Source organism: Sarcophilus harrisii, chromosome 1 (assembly GCF_902635505.1).
Source record: "Sarcophilus harrisii chromosome 1, mSarHar1.11, whole genome shotgun sequence".
NCBI lineage: Eukaryota > Metazoa > Chordata > Mammalia > Dasyuromorphia > Dasyuridae > Sarcophilus > Sarcophilus harrisii.
In genome coordinates this window covers 113,283,586-113,300,053 of record NC_045426.1, presented here as the reverse complement: position 1 = coordinate 113,300,053, position 16,468 = coordinate 113,283,586, and positions in this window count along the sequence as shown.

The following is a 16,468-nucleotide window of genomic DNA, read 5'->3' as shown; positions in this document are numbered from 1 at the left end:
AATTAATATTTACTAAACATTGCTGTAATCAATCAATCAATCTATAATCACTAACAACAAGTGCCTGTTACAAGATTTAAGTCCTCTTTATGAGGAGTCAGGATGTAAGACCAGGGAGAATAAAAGAGGGAAAATAAAGGGATTCTTTTCCCATTTGTTCACTACAAAGTCCCTTAACCAATTTAGTTTCCATATTTGCCATGCACTTAATTATATTTTTCTTTAGCTATTTCCTTTTCAAAAAAAAATACTGCATTGAATCTTTAAGGCTATATCTCCTTTATGTGTGTAAATACTTACATACATACATATATATGCACAGGACTTAAATAATCGGGATTTTGTCTTTATGGTGTCTCAACATTTATAGTTAAAGACAAAATGTGAATTAATATTCTTGAATAAGAAATAAATATTAACCTTTTATTAATTATCATAATTTTTACATTTAGATCATTAAATATAATTAAATGAATGAAGCACTCCTTATTTTATTATACTGAGTAAAATTTGACAATAATAAGATATTATATGCTTGATTTTGGCAAATACATTTTAACTGCACATATTTTGTAGAACTTACTAGGTCTTTTCCTTAATCAACATTTTTATAAATTGATAATTTTCAAAAAGTGATATAATGCTACCCAAATTAACAAATTATTACTTTACACAGTATTTTTAAAATGGGATATTAACTGATTTACTGTTATTAGTTGTTCCCCACATATTGTCTATTTCTCTCCATTTTATTTTCAGAAAATAGGCATTCAAGAAATTTGTTGAATGTTAATTAATAGAAATGTGCTTCTGCTTCATATGTATCACTTATATCATTATGCATCAATCAGTTATTAGCTAATAAATCAGCTCAATTGTTGTACTAACATAATTCCCTACTCACACACACACATACACACAGACATACAGACACACAGACACACATATAATTCATTTCACAAAGTTATTTCTTGTGTGTTGACATTAATCCATAGGTTGTCTTTAGAAACAAATAAATTACATGCATTCATACACAAATACATATATGCATTCAATTCAATTTAACCAACATCTTTTATATATAGCTTTCAAAGAACTACCTTAGATACTGAAGGTTGGTTAATATCCTCAAAAGTAATGCAATTATATCCTTCTTACATGAATAGAAGGAAATCCAGGGAAGCCATTTTTTGCCGTCAGAGTCAGGTTATCAACTCTGCCCTTGATTCTCTATAGAGCATGTTAAAATGACACAGTATATGGCCTCTGGGGCACACAACACAATACCAAGGCCATGCAAACAAAATTCAAAAAGTGTTGAATATATCTATGAAATACATGTCATCTATTAAGTGCAATTGGAATAAAATAATCCATAGAATGTCCTTTATTACATGAGAAGGTCCTAATGTTTTTCATCCCACGTAAGCTTTTATTTCTCAAAATTATGGCTTTACCAAAAATCTTTTATTTTCAGAAAATTTAAACAAATAGGTTTACTGGTTTCCATTCCCTTTAGAATGCAAGGAAAGCAATCTCTAAATTCCAACCTGAAGTAAGAGATATTACATTTAAACAGATTCATCTGAGTGAGAAGCAGGTTTGGTTTTGATTTGTTTCTTTTTTGTTACTAGGTATTTTGTGTGGTTAAAAATGATCAAAAAGCAAGGTAAGCATGAATTTCATAACATGAGGAAATAGTGTTGATTTTTGAATTAGTTTTCAAATTTGGCATTTCTGTTTTAATTTCATTCACTTCCTTTCTCCTAATTGTCACTAACTTTCTAGACTTCAAACCTATCACTTCCTAAGTTCATACTGAAACTTCTGGCAGAATCTAGAATTTCTTTTCTCTGGTATATGCTTTTCACATCTGCAGCTTGTTACCTTGTAATTTTCCTCCATTAGGCCCAATCCCAATTCTCTCATTGATGAATTTCTCCTGGAATCTCCCCTTTTTGAAAGGGTCTAGACTGTCCCTCTTTTGGAATTTTTGAACTTCCAACAATGCTTCCATTCCAAGAACCTTCTAATTTTGTCCCCTTTATAGCTATCTTTTGTATATATTTTGTAATATGCTTCTTGATGCAGGATTTATCTTTATTTTTGCCTGAATATGTATCCCTTCTGCTTAGCACAATTCCAGGCAAATATAGAAAGTAATTAATAAACATTGCCTCCCTCCCTTCCTTCCTTCCTCCCTCCCTCCCTCCCTCCCTCCTTTTCTTCCTTCCTTCCTTCCTTCCTTCCTTCCTTCCTTCCTTCCTTCCTTCCTTCCTTCCTTCCTTCCTTCCTTCCTTTTTTGTTTCCTTCTACCCTGTTGTGAAATAAGAAGTAACTACAACTTATCTCCAGGAAGGTAATATCCTCACCTTTCTGGAATCTTTTTTTTCCCTCTCTTTCCCATTCCCCAAACCCAATTTTTGTGATTTTTAGTAAAGTAGTAAATGGGCTGAGCAAGAATATATCTGTATGGTAGGTTTCTGCTGGGAGAAAAAAAAATCTACATATCTGTTCAAATATATAAGACAGAAACTGTCTTTCTTCCAATTAAATTTTATATTGAGGAGTGATAAAAATCTTAATCTCTTCGTAGAATTAATTTGCTGTATTGATAGAACTGGAAGTGAAATAATGTCAGAAGGAGAGAAGATGACATGTGCTGAAAAAAATAGATCTACTAGGAAAGGAGAAAGTCCATTCAGGAATTTCTAATTTCCTCATCTATTCTTTTGTATAAGTAATGTGATACTTTCAATATTTTCTGACTAGGTATTAGTCTACTACTTGCTTCTGATTAAAGATATACAATATAGACCTAGATAATCAGAAATGGCTACTGTTGAGGAAGAAATTGTTGGTATAGCAGTATTACCCAAACAGCAAAACTCTGTGAAACATACAGTTTATTATAAGTATAATTGTATCCAAACAGCAAAGGTGGATTGCAAGAAACCATTTAACATTTTTCTAGATTTCTTGCATGATTCTTAAAAGGAAAAAAAAAGTTAAGTGAGACTATACTTTAAAACCTATCAGCATAATATCATCTGTCATGAAATTAAACTTAACAAAAAAAAAGTTTATTTCCAAAGGAGGTTTATTCCTGAAAGTGTTTTATCCACTATGTGGATTTTGAATTTTCAAGCTTCTACCTCAATCTGCTCAGCATGATTCATTAGGGCAATGGAGAATAAGACTTCTCTGGGTTATCACCTTTTTCATGTCATATGACCTCTATCTTTTGAATTTCCATGCATGACTTCTCTGCCTATGAAACCAGATTAAGATTCTGGAAATTAATTTTAAAAAATAGCTTTTCATAATTATGTGACACCTAGGTTTTTTTAGGTAATGAACTCAGGTAATTTCATCTGACATTCTCAGCTTTCAGCTCAATACCTAGATTATGAAACTACCAATCATGGCTGGTTAATGGGGTTTAGAGTTATGAAACAGAGTAAGTTCTTGATTAACATAGCAGCTATAAAAATCTCTGGATTGCTGGTTCTGCACCATGAACCTATGTTCATATTAGACTTCAGGTTTATATTCTGAGTTTACCATTTTGACTTTATGCCTCCTTGGGACAAATGTTCTCTCATGACTTTTAATTATTGTAATACCAGCAGAATCTTGGAAATGGACATCATTAAAAAATTAAGAAATATGTTCAGATGAATAATTGCTCTATCATTATTTCTCTTTACCTCCTGACAAATTAGATTTTTTTTTTATAGAGGTGACTGTATGTCCAAATCTGTGCAATTAACATTGCAATCTTTTAATTTGAAAATCCCCATTTTTTTAAAAACCTGATTTTACTCTGAGTTCTCTTCTTTTTGTGGCTTCTATTTTTTCTTGATGGTCATGATAGTGATGTTCTAGATTTTATTCCTGATTCTTTGAGTCAGTTTCAAATCCAGATATTGGAGCTACTTTGAATTCAACTCTGGGATTTGTGTCTCTGTCACTGAGCAGAGAGAAAGTGAAACAGAGTGGACTGAGGCTTTCTAAATGTAGTTCTGATTGCTTTTAACACATTAAATAACGAAGGAGTTTCTCTGTTATCCTACTGCTCCCAAATGTGCTCATGCAGGTGAATGAAGACAATGCAGCAATGAATTTAAACAAATTTTACATTGCCTTTGATTGTCCAAGTGGGAGTCCTAAAGCAGAGCTTAGGATGAATGAGGTAGGAAGTACCTGAGAATGTTTGAGTTTAGGCTAGGAAAGAGCTATCCATAGAAATTAACATTAAAAAAAAATACTGGAAAAAGCAATATACTTTGAGATTTTCATGAAACTCTAACTCTTAATTCATAGATTTGGGGATATACATACATATAAACATCCATGCCCATATTTAAATACATATATACATAGACATATAATCTATCTCAGAATAACTTTTAATATTTAAATGGAATAGTTCCTTCTGTATTTTATGTGATTTGATATAATCATATACCTCCAGATCAATAGTTTTAGCCCCTCAAAATTGTTCTGATTTGATCCCTTATCACCAGGAGATTTCTGGCATCTTACCAAAGATAGGTTCAGAAATTCACTGTCCCTTCTGACTAGAAGTCTGGATACAGTTCAGGTGAGACACTTTTCCTTCCCCACATAGGAAAGAAAGCAGAGGAGAAACAAATTGAATATGTTTACATCCTCCTCTTCTCATATTCTAACAATAGTTCTGATAACAAGAAAGTTGATGATGATGGTGGTGATGAAGATTATAGGCATTTATGATTTCATTGTTACACTAAACTTTCAAATGAGGAAATTTTCCCTAAAGTAAATCAGCTTTCTCTGCAACTCAGAATTTCAGAGACTTGCCTAAAATACTGAGAGGTTAAGTGATTTGACCACAGTCACAAAGCATCTGACATATACTAGCTTCAAATCCAGTTTTATTGTCTACTTTACAATAGCTTTCAAAATATAGAGAACTAATACAGGAAATAATCTTCAAACCTATGTGTAGCTCTAATCTTCTTGTCATATTATAAAATCATGCAATACAAAAGACATATAAGATGTCATTCTTGTCCAAAGAAAGTTTTCCCTTATTTCCATGACAGCTAAGTAGTACAGGGGAGGGATCACTAGGCCTGGAGTTCAACTTTGGCATCAGATACTTACCAGCTGTGTGACCCAGAAGAAGTAAGTCATTAACCTCTGTCTGCCTCAATTTCCTACCTGTAAAATAAATATAATAACATGTACTTTCCACAGTTGTAAAGAATAAAGGAGATAATAATTGTTAAGTGCTTAACACAATGCATAGTACATAATAGATGAATTAATAAATGCTTTTAGAAAAGAGAATTGAGGATAGATTGGGAGCTGCAAGGTGATAAATTCCAAGTGTCTCATTTTACAGAAAAAGAAACAGTCTCAGAGATTCACATAGCTAGTGGGTGTCTGAGGCAAGATTTGATCTCAGGTCTTTCTGAGTATCTGTCTAATCAAAGCTTATCTCTGATGTGAACCTCATTATTAGGGTAGCAAGGATAGTTAGAGACAATGATAGCAATCTGGTCAAATGGAAAGTTTATATTGGAAGAGAATAGAAGATAAATAAAACTCTTACTGATACAAAAAAGAGGATTCTGGGAAGATGGCAGAGTAGGAAAGAATATTTCAAACTCTCCAGATTTTCTTCACAAAGAAGACCAAAAACCCCAGCACCTCAAGGTGAATATAGAGCAGCAAAAATAACAAGAGTTGGAGCAGAGCAGTGGTCCTCCTGGGACAATTGAAGAAGATTGGAAGAAAGGCCACTGGGATAGACGGTTACATTTCATTAAGTGAAATGTAAACATTCCCAGGCAACTACCACAGAAACAGCAAGCAGAAAGCCCTGTGGGTACCTTGGTTGGGAGGTAATCTCAGTCATAGTCACAGGAATTTGCATGGACAGTGTGGGGAGTGGGTCAGTATAGGGAGATAGACATAAGCCAGGATGGGAGTGGGGTGTTAAACTGAGAAAACATAAGGGATGGTAACACTTTAAAAATCAAGTGAGAGAGGTTGGGAGTGGGAGGGGGGATTGAATGAACAGTCCAAAGAAAACAAGATTATGAAAAGAAAGTCAACCAACTAAGAGAAAGAGATCCAGAATTTTAAGGAAGAAAATCAGTCCTTGAAAATTAGACTTAGGCAAGAGGAATCCAGCAACATTATAAAAGACTAAGAAATAATAATAATATATATATATATATATATATACAGAATGAAAAAAAAAACAGAAGAGAATGTAAGATACGTGATAAGGAAGAACAACTGATCTCAACAACCAGATAAGAAGAGAAAACACAAGAATAATCAAAGTATTTGAAAACTATTATCAAAAAAATAATCTTAATACAATAATACAAGAAATAATTAAAGAACATTGTCCTAGAGTACTAAAACCAGCAAGGCTTGGGAGAGAAGGAAAAGGAGAGACATAAAAAAAATTGATCACCACTTGAAAAAGATCCTAACAAGAAAACCTACAGGTATATCATAAATTCCAAAATATCCAGGGTAAGGAAAAAATATTATGAGCAACAAGAAAAAACAAAAACAAACAATTCATTACAATGGAGCCACAATTAGAATCAAATAATACCTAGCAATGGCTACACTAAATGGTGTTGGAACATTCATAGAAGAACAAAAGATCAGATTTTGAACAGAAAATTTCATATCACACCCAACAAATTTATGCATAATCCTGAATGAAAAAGCAACGAACATTCAATGAATTGCAAGACTTTCAGGATTTTGTTCAGAATGACCTTATATTAATAGAAAATTAGACATATGAGAGACAAAAAAAAATAAGGAAAAAATAAAAAATAATAAAAATAAAAGACTAATTGCAATGGACTCAGTAAGTACAAATTGTTTACTTTTTATATTTAGAAATGTAATTTGTATGTCTATGATTGTCATTTGTAATTGGGTAATTTAAAAGAAAGATTGGGGAAACAATGAAAATAATAGAGCTGAACATTATGTGCTTAATTGTAGATATCTGGGGAGAATGAAAAAGGGAAAGATAAATCAAAACATGTACAGCACATAACAAAAGAAAACCTAGAATGATAAAGATGGAGAGCTCTAAATACAATGTATAGTATTTATGTATAAGTTTTTCTTGAAATTGTTTTACATTTTGAATCATCTCATGTTCTGCTGTGATCATAGCATTTTTTTTCTTATTTTGTATTTAAGTTTAAAATAAAAATGCTTATTTATCCATATGCACACACAATACATTTATTTGATACATGGGCATCAGAATTATTTAGAAGGAAATGCTTTCATTTCTTCTTCTTTTTTTTTTTTTGATACACTTGGTTTTGACACATTATGACTCTTTAATACATTCCCAGTCAAATCATCCAGACAAAAAAAATGGTTTATCACTTTATTGATAGGAATAAATGTCATGCATTTGACTAGTGTTATCTCTTCATGTTGATTTCATTTACATTGCTGTACTGAAAGGGGATTCTACTCTTTTAGTTTTGCTTTAATAACATCTAAAGTTATATAATTAGAGAATAGAATAATGAGATGTTTGCTGTAGTGTAAAAAAAAGAATTATAAAAGAGTGAAATGAATTATGGCCTTAGTTATTAGAAGAATCTAAATATAGGGAATGGAAGTTGAATTTTGATGAATGAGTATTTGGAGAAGCAGAGAGAATGGACTTCCTTTTAGTAACTTTTATAATAGTTTACTATATAATTTTATTTATAATAAATTTATAATAGTTTACTATATAATTTTAAATGAATATATTGAGAAGTGTCTGTTCTAGTGGATAGAGAGCTTGCCTCAAATGATGAAGACCCAGGTTCAAGTCTGGCATCGAATAGAAGCAAACTTTGTGACCTTGGCTAATTAAACTTGGCTAATTTAACTTCTTAATGTCCAAGACAACTCTTCCAGATGATAAGCTGTGGGGAAAAAATATCAGTTTGCATTTTTAGCTACACATCAGCAATATTCACATTTATGACATCAGGTACTAATTGAAAAACTGTACATTGCATATATTAAGTAATTATTGTAGGTAAGCAATGTGCAAAACCCTAGAAAAAGAACTAGAAAGTAAGATAGTTCCTGCCTTCAAGGAGCTCACATTCTAATGGGGAAGACAATACCACATATAGAAAGTTTCCAGTTCAAGTCATGTGGAATGGTCCCATGGATTTTAGAGTGGAGCAACAAAACAGATACTAAAGGCTTTTCTTTAATATCATTTCCTCTGACAAAATCATATCAGTTTCTCACTTAGAAGATTTTGATAATGCTAATGACTATATAGAGTGGTATGATTTTTATTTTTTGGACCTTCGATATAGTACCTGTAGACTTCAACTCCATAGGGATTGCTTCCCAGGATGATGCCCATGGGCACTGGGTTGGAAGTATTTTTCTGCTAAAGACTCTTGTGTTCAGCTTTCTAAACTGTCTTAATCAGATTTTAAGGGGGAAATGGTGGCCAAAGTGATAGTGGTGGTGGAAATGGTTTGACTTGCAAAGCACATACTCTCCTTCAACTTGTCTTGATATTTCAACTAGATTGCTTTGCTTATCCTTGGGTGGTAGTTGCTTAGTCGTCAGTGAGGATAGCTGCCCCTGCTCTATAGGACTAATTTCCTGAATGTTGGCTGTGAGTGCCAGGCCAGAAGCATGAATGGTGCTACAGAATGGTATTGCTTCTTGTGTTTATGTTCTTGTTGGTGGCAGGTGTGCAAAAGTTGTTGCTTACAGTGATAAGGACAGTAGATCCCCTTTCCCAATAATTTCTGTACTCAATGATGACTATGTGACTTGGCTTAAATACTGATCTAATGGTGATGGGGAAACATTTGGATACCTCAGTTATTCATGTAAATGTTGTCTTCCTATAAAATTATAATCTCCAAGGAGACAAAGGATACAATTTAGCTTAATTATAACATTTAAGCTTTAAATTTATATTAAGTGAATAGAACAAAGAATGAATTATGCAAAGATTCAATGACTAAGATAAAGTATTCAAGCAATCAATCAGTCAACAAACAGATCCTAAATAGTGATTTTGCATAAAATGCTATATTAGTTTCAGTGGTCTATACAAATAAGTGTAGGACATGATAAATACACTCCAAGTGTTTATAATAGGAAATGATGGAAGATAAAGTTTAATAAATGGTCCATATTTGGGGTAACTTTAGAACTAAGAAAATAGTTTGGGTCCTATGACATATATAAAAAACAGTATGCATTGGCAATCATACCATTAAAACAGTGTTTGAGTAAGAATAATTTTACAACACTGAAGTAGAGAAACTAGAGGCAGAAAAATCAATTTAAGAAGCAGAAGTAGAGCTGTTATAAGAAGGTATAGATGTCATCCATGCCAGAAGATGTCCATCCTCCATCTGCTGCTCTGCTTGAGTTTAATTCCCCCAAATAACATGTTTCTCTCAGGCTGAGGCCATCATCTCTTATATTATCACCATGCTGCTTATTCTAGCTGACCTCACAGCTCCCCTTTTCTCTAATTGGAAGACTATAGGATGGCATAATAAATTCCTAATTACTTCATTCATGAAGGCAAAAACTGAATTCTGACTCACTCCTTTCTTTATTTGCCATTCCAGCTTATTTCAACTCCATAAAACAATGTGCCCCCATGTTGGGTAGCCCTAGTGTTGCTTCCATGTATACATACTTTCCCCCCTCTTTTTATATCTCATCTCCCCATATTAGATTGTAAGCTCCTTGAGGGCGAAGATTATCTTTCTTTTTTATTATTTGTATTCCCGGTACTTAGCACAGTGACTTACATACAGGAGGAACTTAATAAATGTTTATTGGATTGGATTGGATGGTGGAAGAGGAAGACTTATAAATTCAGGGCAGGCATGAATTTCAAATTTGGAAATTGTATCAGAAGGACTTAGGGTCTATTTCAATGTGTAAAAGATGTTTCCCAAGATCCTTGTCCAGTAAATGGTGTCATTAGAAAGGAAGAGAAATTAAAGTGATTTAGGACTGAGCTGGGAAAGTAGACATTAGTTTTGCATAAAAATGTATCTTATAGCAAATATGGAGTAGAAAGAAGCTTGGGTAAGAGCTTGGGAATGAAGAACTATTAATTGATTTGTCTCTATTATAGTTGATGTATCTATTATAGAAGTAGCTATAATCTATAGTTGATGTCTCTATTATAGAAATAGCACTTGAAAATAGTAAATAAGATGATTTTAGTGATAGAGAGAGTAGAGAGAACAGAGACCATAAAATGAGGATTCCATTATATCCTATAGTTGTTGGGAGGAAGAGAGATTATAAAAATAAGGAATGATAAGATAGGTAGGAAGAGAGCCATTAATAAAGTGTCCGAAAAAAAAAAATCCACAGAAGAGGGTATTGCAAAGAGGCTTTACTGAACAGTATTAAATTCTTTAAAGAAATTAACAAATGTAAATAAAATTACTTTGTGTTTAAATGAAGTGAAAGGGTTTTGGTGATCTTCAAGATTCAGCTTTGGAAGGAATGATGAGAAAAACAGATACATGGTGGGGAAAAGCAAAAAAAAAAAAAAAAGGAAGCAAGAGGTTTTCAAGAAGTTTGGCATGAAAGAGGAAAAAAATAGGATACTAGAAGGGTTTGTAAGGTAAACAGGGTTTTTTTTAATCTTTTGTTCTCAAAAGTGAAGGAGACATAATGATATCAGAAATAGTAAAAACTACTTGTAAGTGACTGGAATTGTTGTAAATATAAAGAATAAGTTTAAAAACAAAGTGCTTAATAAATTAAAATATGTGACAATGACAACAAAAAGGGTTGATTTGGAGAGCAACATTGTCTAATCAAGGCTAAGTGTAATATACATGTATCCATACATGTAAACACAAGCACACATACACATGTACATATTTTAATATACATATATGCACATTTGTGTGTTCTTATAGACAAGAGATAAATTTACGTCCTGCCATTCTCTCTCTCTCTCTCTCTCTCTCTCTTTCTCTTCTCTCTCTGTATGTATGTATATATATATATATATATATATATATATATATATATAAATCCCTAACATGCTATAAATAAAATGTAATAGGAGGAAAATTAAGCCATGTATGCTATGGTTATTTTTTGAGGATAACCATTCCTCCTCCTTACATTTATAGCTATCTTCTCAGAGACATATATACAGTATAATTTCTGCTGTCAGCTATGTGAATTTCAACAGAAAGAGTATCAAAAAGTGGGAGTTCAAGCAGTAGAATGGGTAAAGGGCTGTCTTGGATAGTATTGGAAAGATAAAAGTATACTAACTCTATGATATTTCCAAACTACATTTCCCCAAAAGATTTCAGAGGGCTCAAAAAGGAACTCATTTCAAGTATTTGACGATAATAAAATACATTATTTTGCATGAAATATTTTTCAATATTTAAATAATATAATAATGCAAACCAATAGAGGGGCTAAATTGGGAAGAAGACTACAGGGCATAGAAAGAAAAGGTAATACCAAAGAAAATAGAAGGAAATTCAAGCTGTGGGTAACCTAGTCCACAGTGGACAAATTCAATTCTGAGATTTTAGGGAATTCTGTTTCCCTCCTCCATTTATTGTGCTGATTCTATAAAGGAAAAATTAGATATGCTCAAGAATTCTATTGCAATTTATCTTCTTATCAAATAGGTCTATATATTCTACTTTTCAAATCACAAGCATAGCCAGAATATGTTAGGATATGGTTAGATGTAAGGGGCAGCTATGATTAATTTTGTATGTTAATCCAAACATTTTGAAAGACTTACATTGTTTTGTGTGTGTGTGTGTGTGTGTGTGTGTGTATGTGTGTGTATTGATATTTTAAAATCTCAATACATGATTGGATTCGAATGTGCATATAAATATATTTTGAATAAACTTCATTTATAAGATAACATGAAGTGTTGAACACTGTCAGGAAAATTTCACAAAATCTTGATTCTGATAATTAGTAATTATGTAACCTTATCTCTTTGTTTCTCAATTAATCCCCTAAGACTAGAAGTAATAAGTAATAAATACATTGTGATTTGCTTTGGTGGAGGAAATTCCCTATAGTTCATCACTGTATATTTATAAGATCAATGCTTTTTAAGAGTTGGAAGAGACCTTGATGATTATCTGGTTAAACTAACCTATTTTCCTAACAGTCCAGAAGCTAAGTACAAGGTAGCTTAGTGAAGTGACTTATTCAAAGTCACATAGGTGGCACATTCTAAATTCATTATTCAGGGATCCTTATCTTGTGTGTGTGTGTGTGTGTGTGTGTGTGTGTGTGTATGTGTGTGCACGTGCCATGTACCTCTCTACCAGACTGATAAAACAGAGAGTTCTCAAAATGTTTTTAAATATATAAATTAAAATACATAAGATTATACAACAAATAAATTTTGTTGAAATGTAATTGCTAAGATATAGTTTTTATAAACAAGCTTATAGACCCATTCTGAATCAAGGAAACATAAAATTATAAGTTAGTTTTAATTAAAATTCTATATCAGCTATCATAATTTAATTTTTTTGTTTTTATCTTATAATGGCTTTTAGTATTGATAAGCTTATTATAGAGAAAATGAACAAAAGGTGATATATGTAGATACAATAAATAATTATTCCAGATTTCTCATATTTTTTAATTATAAGGATTTTTCAAACCATATACACAAGATTAAAATATGTGTGTATCTATGACATGAAATTAAAAATGTAAACATGAGATTTTATGCTTGAAATATGAAGTAAAATTGATTTTACATGGCATACATGGTCAAATGAAGTTTTTATGTTGGTTGATTCTGCTTATTTTCACTGTGACAAAGGAGGTCTTGATAAGGGGATTATATTGGTAAATTTCTGTGATAAAAACAAAAGACATCTACAAAACTTAAAATTTCTAGAATCGATTTTCTGAAACCAACTTTTAAGACTCAACTTATATTAAGAAAATAAGAAATTGAAAATTATCATAATTGCTTTGTTCACATACCCATCTCATATTTTTGGATATCCCTTCATTTTCAAGATGTAATTTCTAACTTTGTTAGAAATTGGTAGCTTTGAGAGCAACTTTTGAAGGCAAATTCCATTACCCTATTATAATCAAAATCGTTATCAAGATTATTATAATGTTAGCAAGAGGTAATGGTTTCAGGCAGATGTAGTTGAATTTTTGACATGTAGTAGAATGTTTAAGAAATAGAGGTCCAGAAAGAAAGAAATTTCATTTGACAATGCCTGGAGGGGACTAGTAGGCATGTAAAAATGTGCTGATGATATAGGATTTTCATTGTTAACATTTGATGTGACTGTATGTAAAATAAGTTGCCTATCAGTGTCGAATTGCTGTCTCTGAGACATCTTTTTTTTTTTTTTCCTAAGCAGTTCAATCTCATTTTTAAAAGCCAAACAAAAGCTTAAAGTAAAACTGTTGAGAACAGCTATAGTTGTAACACATGGCTTTTAAATGAAAAAATCAATCTTGATAGTGAGGAAAACAACAAAATTTATCACTTACAAAATCAAACATTTTCACTTGGATATCTCACAATGGATAATAAAGCAGAGTGCATCAGTTGTTCTAACCAAGAACAGACTAGGTCCCACAAAGTATTTTCCAAATTCTAGAGGATAGAAGAGCTTGGTTTTTTGTTCTATCTTTTTTTTTTTCTTATATACTATATTCTATGTCCTATTCACACTTCACTTTTCTGTGAAAGATGAATAAGATTCTGACTTTCCCAAGATACCAGAAGTCAAAATGATCCCACTGATTGCATTCTACCTTACATTCATTACTAATCATTTTTCTGGACCAAATTTGTTACTGGGAATTTTTGCTCTGATGTCATGTGCCATAAACTACACCTTAGGTAAAGAACTTGAAGCATATCTTTAATTAAGGGATAGAGGACAAGGAAGCCCCTACATGGGAGAAGCAAATATGGTAGTTAGGAGGAGCTTATATAAACCTCAAACCAAATACTTTTCTTGCCAAATAGTTTCTACGCTGATAAATATCTTGAAATGCCTTTAGTCTCTCTCAATTTTATAATTTGTAACTAAGCTTCAATTGCCTCATCTTCATTTCGGCTCTCCTTTGGACTATTCTCCTTTATATCTTTTAATTAACTGTAATAACAAAGCCACACCCTGAACTCTCCTCTGCTCATTGTCTTCATTTTGAGTCTTCATTTTTATATTTATTTCTCACTTTTCCCCCTTCAAAGTATGGTAAGGATACTGAAAAGAGAAAATATTTTTCATTAAGCAACATGTGTTAAATATTTCTAATGCATTCAATTTTGTGTTTAATATTTAAGAACATAAAAAGCTTTCCTAACTTCATAGGGTTGTAATTTCTTTTCGTTCCTTGGGAAAAAAGCGATAAATATGTCAATTTTTATATAATCTCAAATCTAGAATACAAATTCCAGAAATAACACCAATTTAAAGGATTAAAATATTTACAGAGATGCCTATTATCTATGACCCAGTCCTAGAGAATATTATCATAGCATATAATTTAAAAATATGTTATAATCTGTGGACTATCAAAATACCAATAAAGCTCAAATGTTTACCTTGTCTAGCTGTCTCATGTTTATGGAAGCATTCACATTTGCAGGAAAATGAATAACTACAAAGAGAAGCTAGAAAATGGGGTTTAAACTGCAATACTTTTCTAATGACTTCTCACCTGTTCCCCCTGGGAACAGTGCCAGACAACTAGGGACTGGTGTTTGCCACGCTGGGTTGATATTTACAATATTAACTTGATCACTTGAAAGAACACATCTAGTGGATTCGGAGTAGCATTATCTTTTATTTACCTGCAACTGATTTAAATATTTTTTTATAATTAGAAGTTTATTTCTTCAGATTAGAGCTATTAAAATGGATATTTTAATGCAATTTAAAATGTAATATATTCCACAGATGAAGGTGAATTTTTACATCAAATGAATTTATTTGAACTACAAAATTTTGATAGACTGTGAAGCATGCTGGGTTCATTAACTCTAAAGAGCAGAAGGGACCAGAATATGTTCTTTAAAGTATAATTTTAAAATGCTTCAGGGTAGGAGTTATATACCACCATAATTTAGGGAAATAACAGTGCTTCACAAAATACTAGGAGTTTCCTCATCTAAAATTTCACTATTTCAGTGAACTCACATGTCCAGTTCATAACAATTAGTCAATCAACAAATATTTTTGAAAGCCTACTAAGTGCCAGACTCCCTTTTAAGCACTAAAGACTAGTCCAAAGAATGCAACAGTTACTATTAGTAATGAACGTAGTCTTGCTATCCTACATTATTAAATAAGGAATCTCCCCCCTCTCCGGTTGTTTTCTATAAAACATAAACAAAGAGAGAAATGCTAAAGGAAAATCAGAAATCAATGCCCTGCATTCTAAATAGCTTCAGCATTTCCTTAGTTATAGCATTTGAAAGATTTGGGGGTTTTGTTTCCTAAATGAGCAGTGTGATTCTCCCCTTTTTCTTTGGCTGGTATATAGAGATATGCCCTATAGGGAATACAGCTTGTGTTAAAATGTGTAGCAGAATACCAGCTTCAAGGAGTGGGTGCAAGCCAACTTTATAGTGCAGCAGTGAAGCAAAAACTGTCCAGCTGCTAGACTCATCTCCTTTAATTTGTCTCTTAGCTACTGTGTGTACACCTCACATACCACATTCTAATATCCTTACAGGCTTTTCAAGGACTCTGCTCAATTATTTCTTCTTTATTTGTTTCATACACTCTGCTTTCAGTGTACACTTCCTTGAGGCTAAAGAAGTCTAGAAAATTCTTTCTAAGACATCAGAGAGGTCATCAGAAAGCAATAAACAGAACTTCATATAATCAGGAGTCTCTGATACTCCATGCATCCCTTTGACCTTGAATCATTGTTGATGCTGTATTGAAAGAAAAGCTAATCCTTTTAGAACTTGTTTCCATATTCACAGATACTTTGCATATGTCATATTTATTAGCAATTGAATAAATTGTTTTGTTTTCATTTTATAATATTTTCTCCAGTATAAAGAATCATTCTATCTTTATTTAATGAAACATATTTGTTGCTTATTATGTGCAAGGGACTATATTAGGCACTGGAGGCCCAGAAATAATGACAAACTTTTTCTTCAGTCCTCAACCAAAGCAGAGGATACATAGGGAAAATTAACTAGGAATCTCTATTAGGAAAGTATAGTGGACTTTTCTTTCCAATAACAAAGCAGACAACAAAGCAGAAAAGCATTTATTCAGTGGCTACCATGTGCCAAGGACTGTGCTAAATGCTTTATAAATATTAACTCATTTAATTCTGACACACGTTCATAATTTTCCATTCATTTCAACTCAGCAAACATTTTAAGGACATCTGGGGAGGT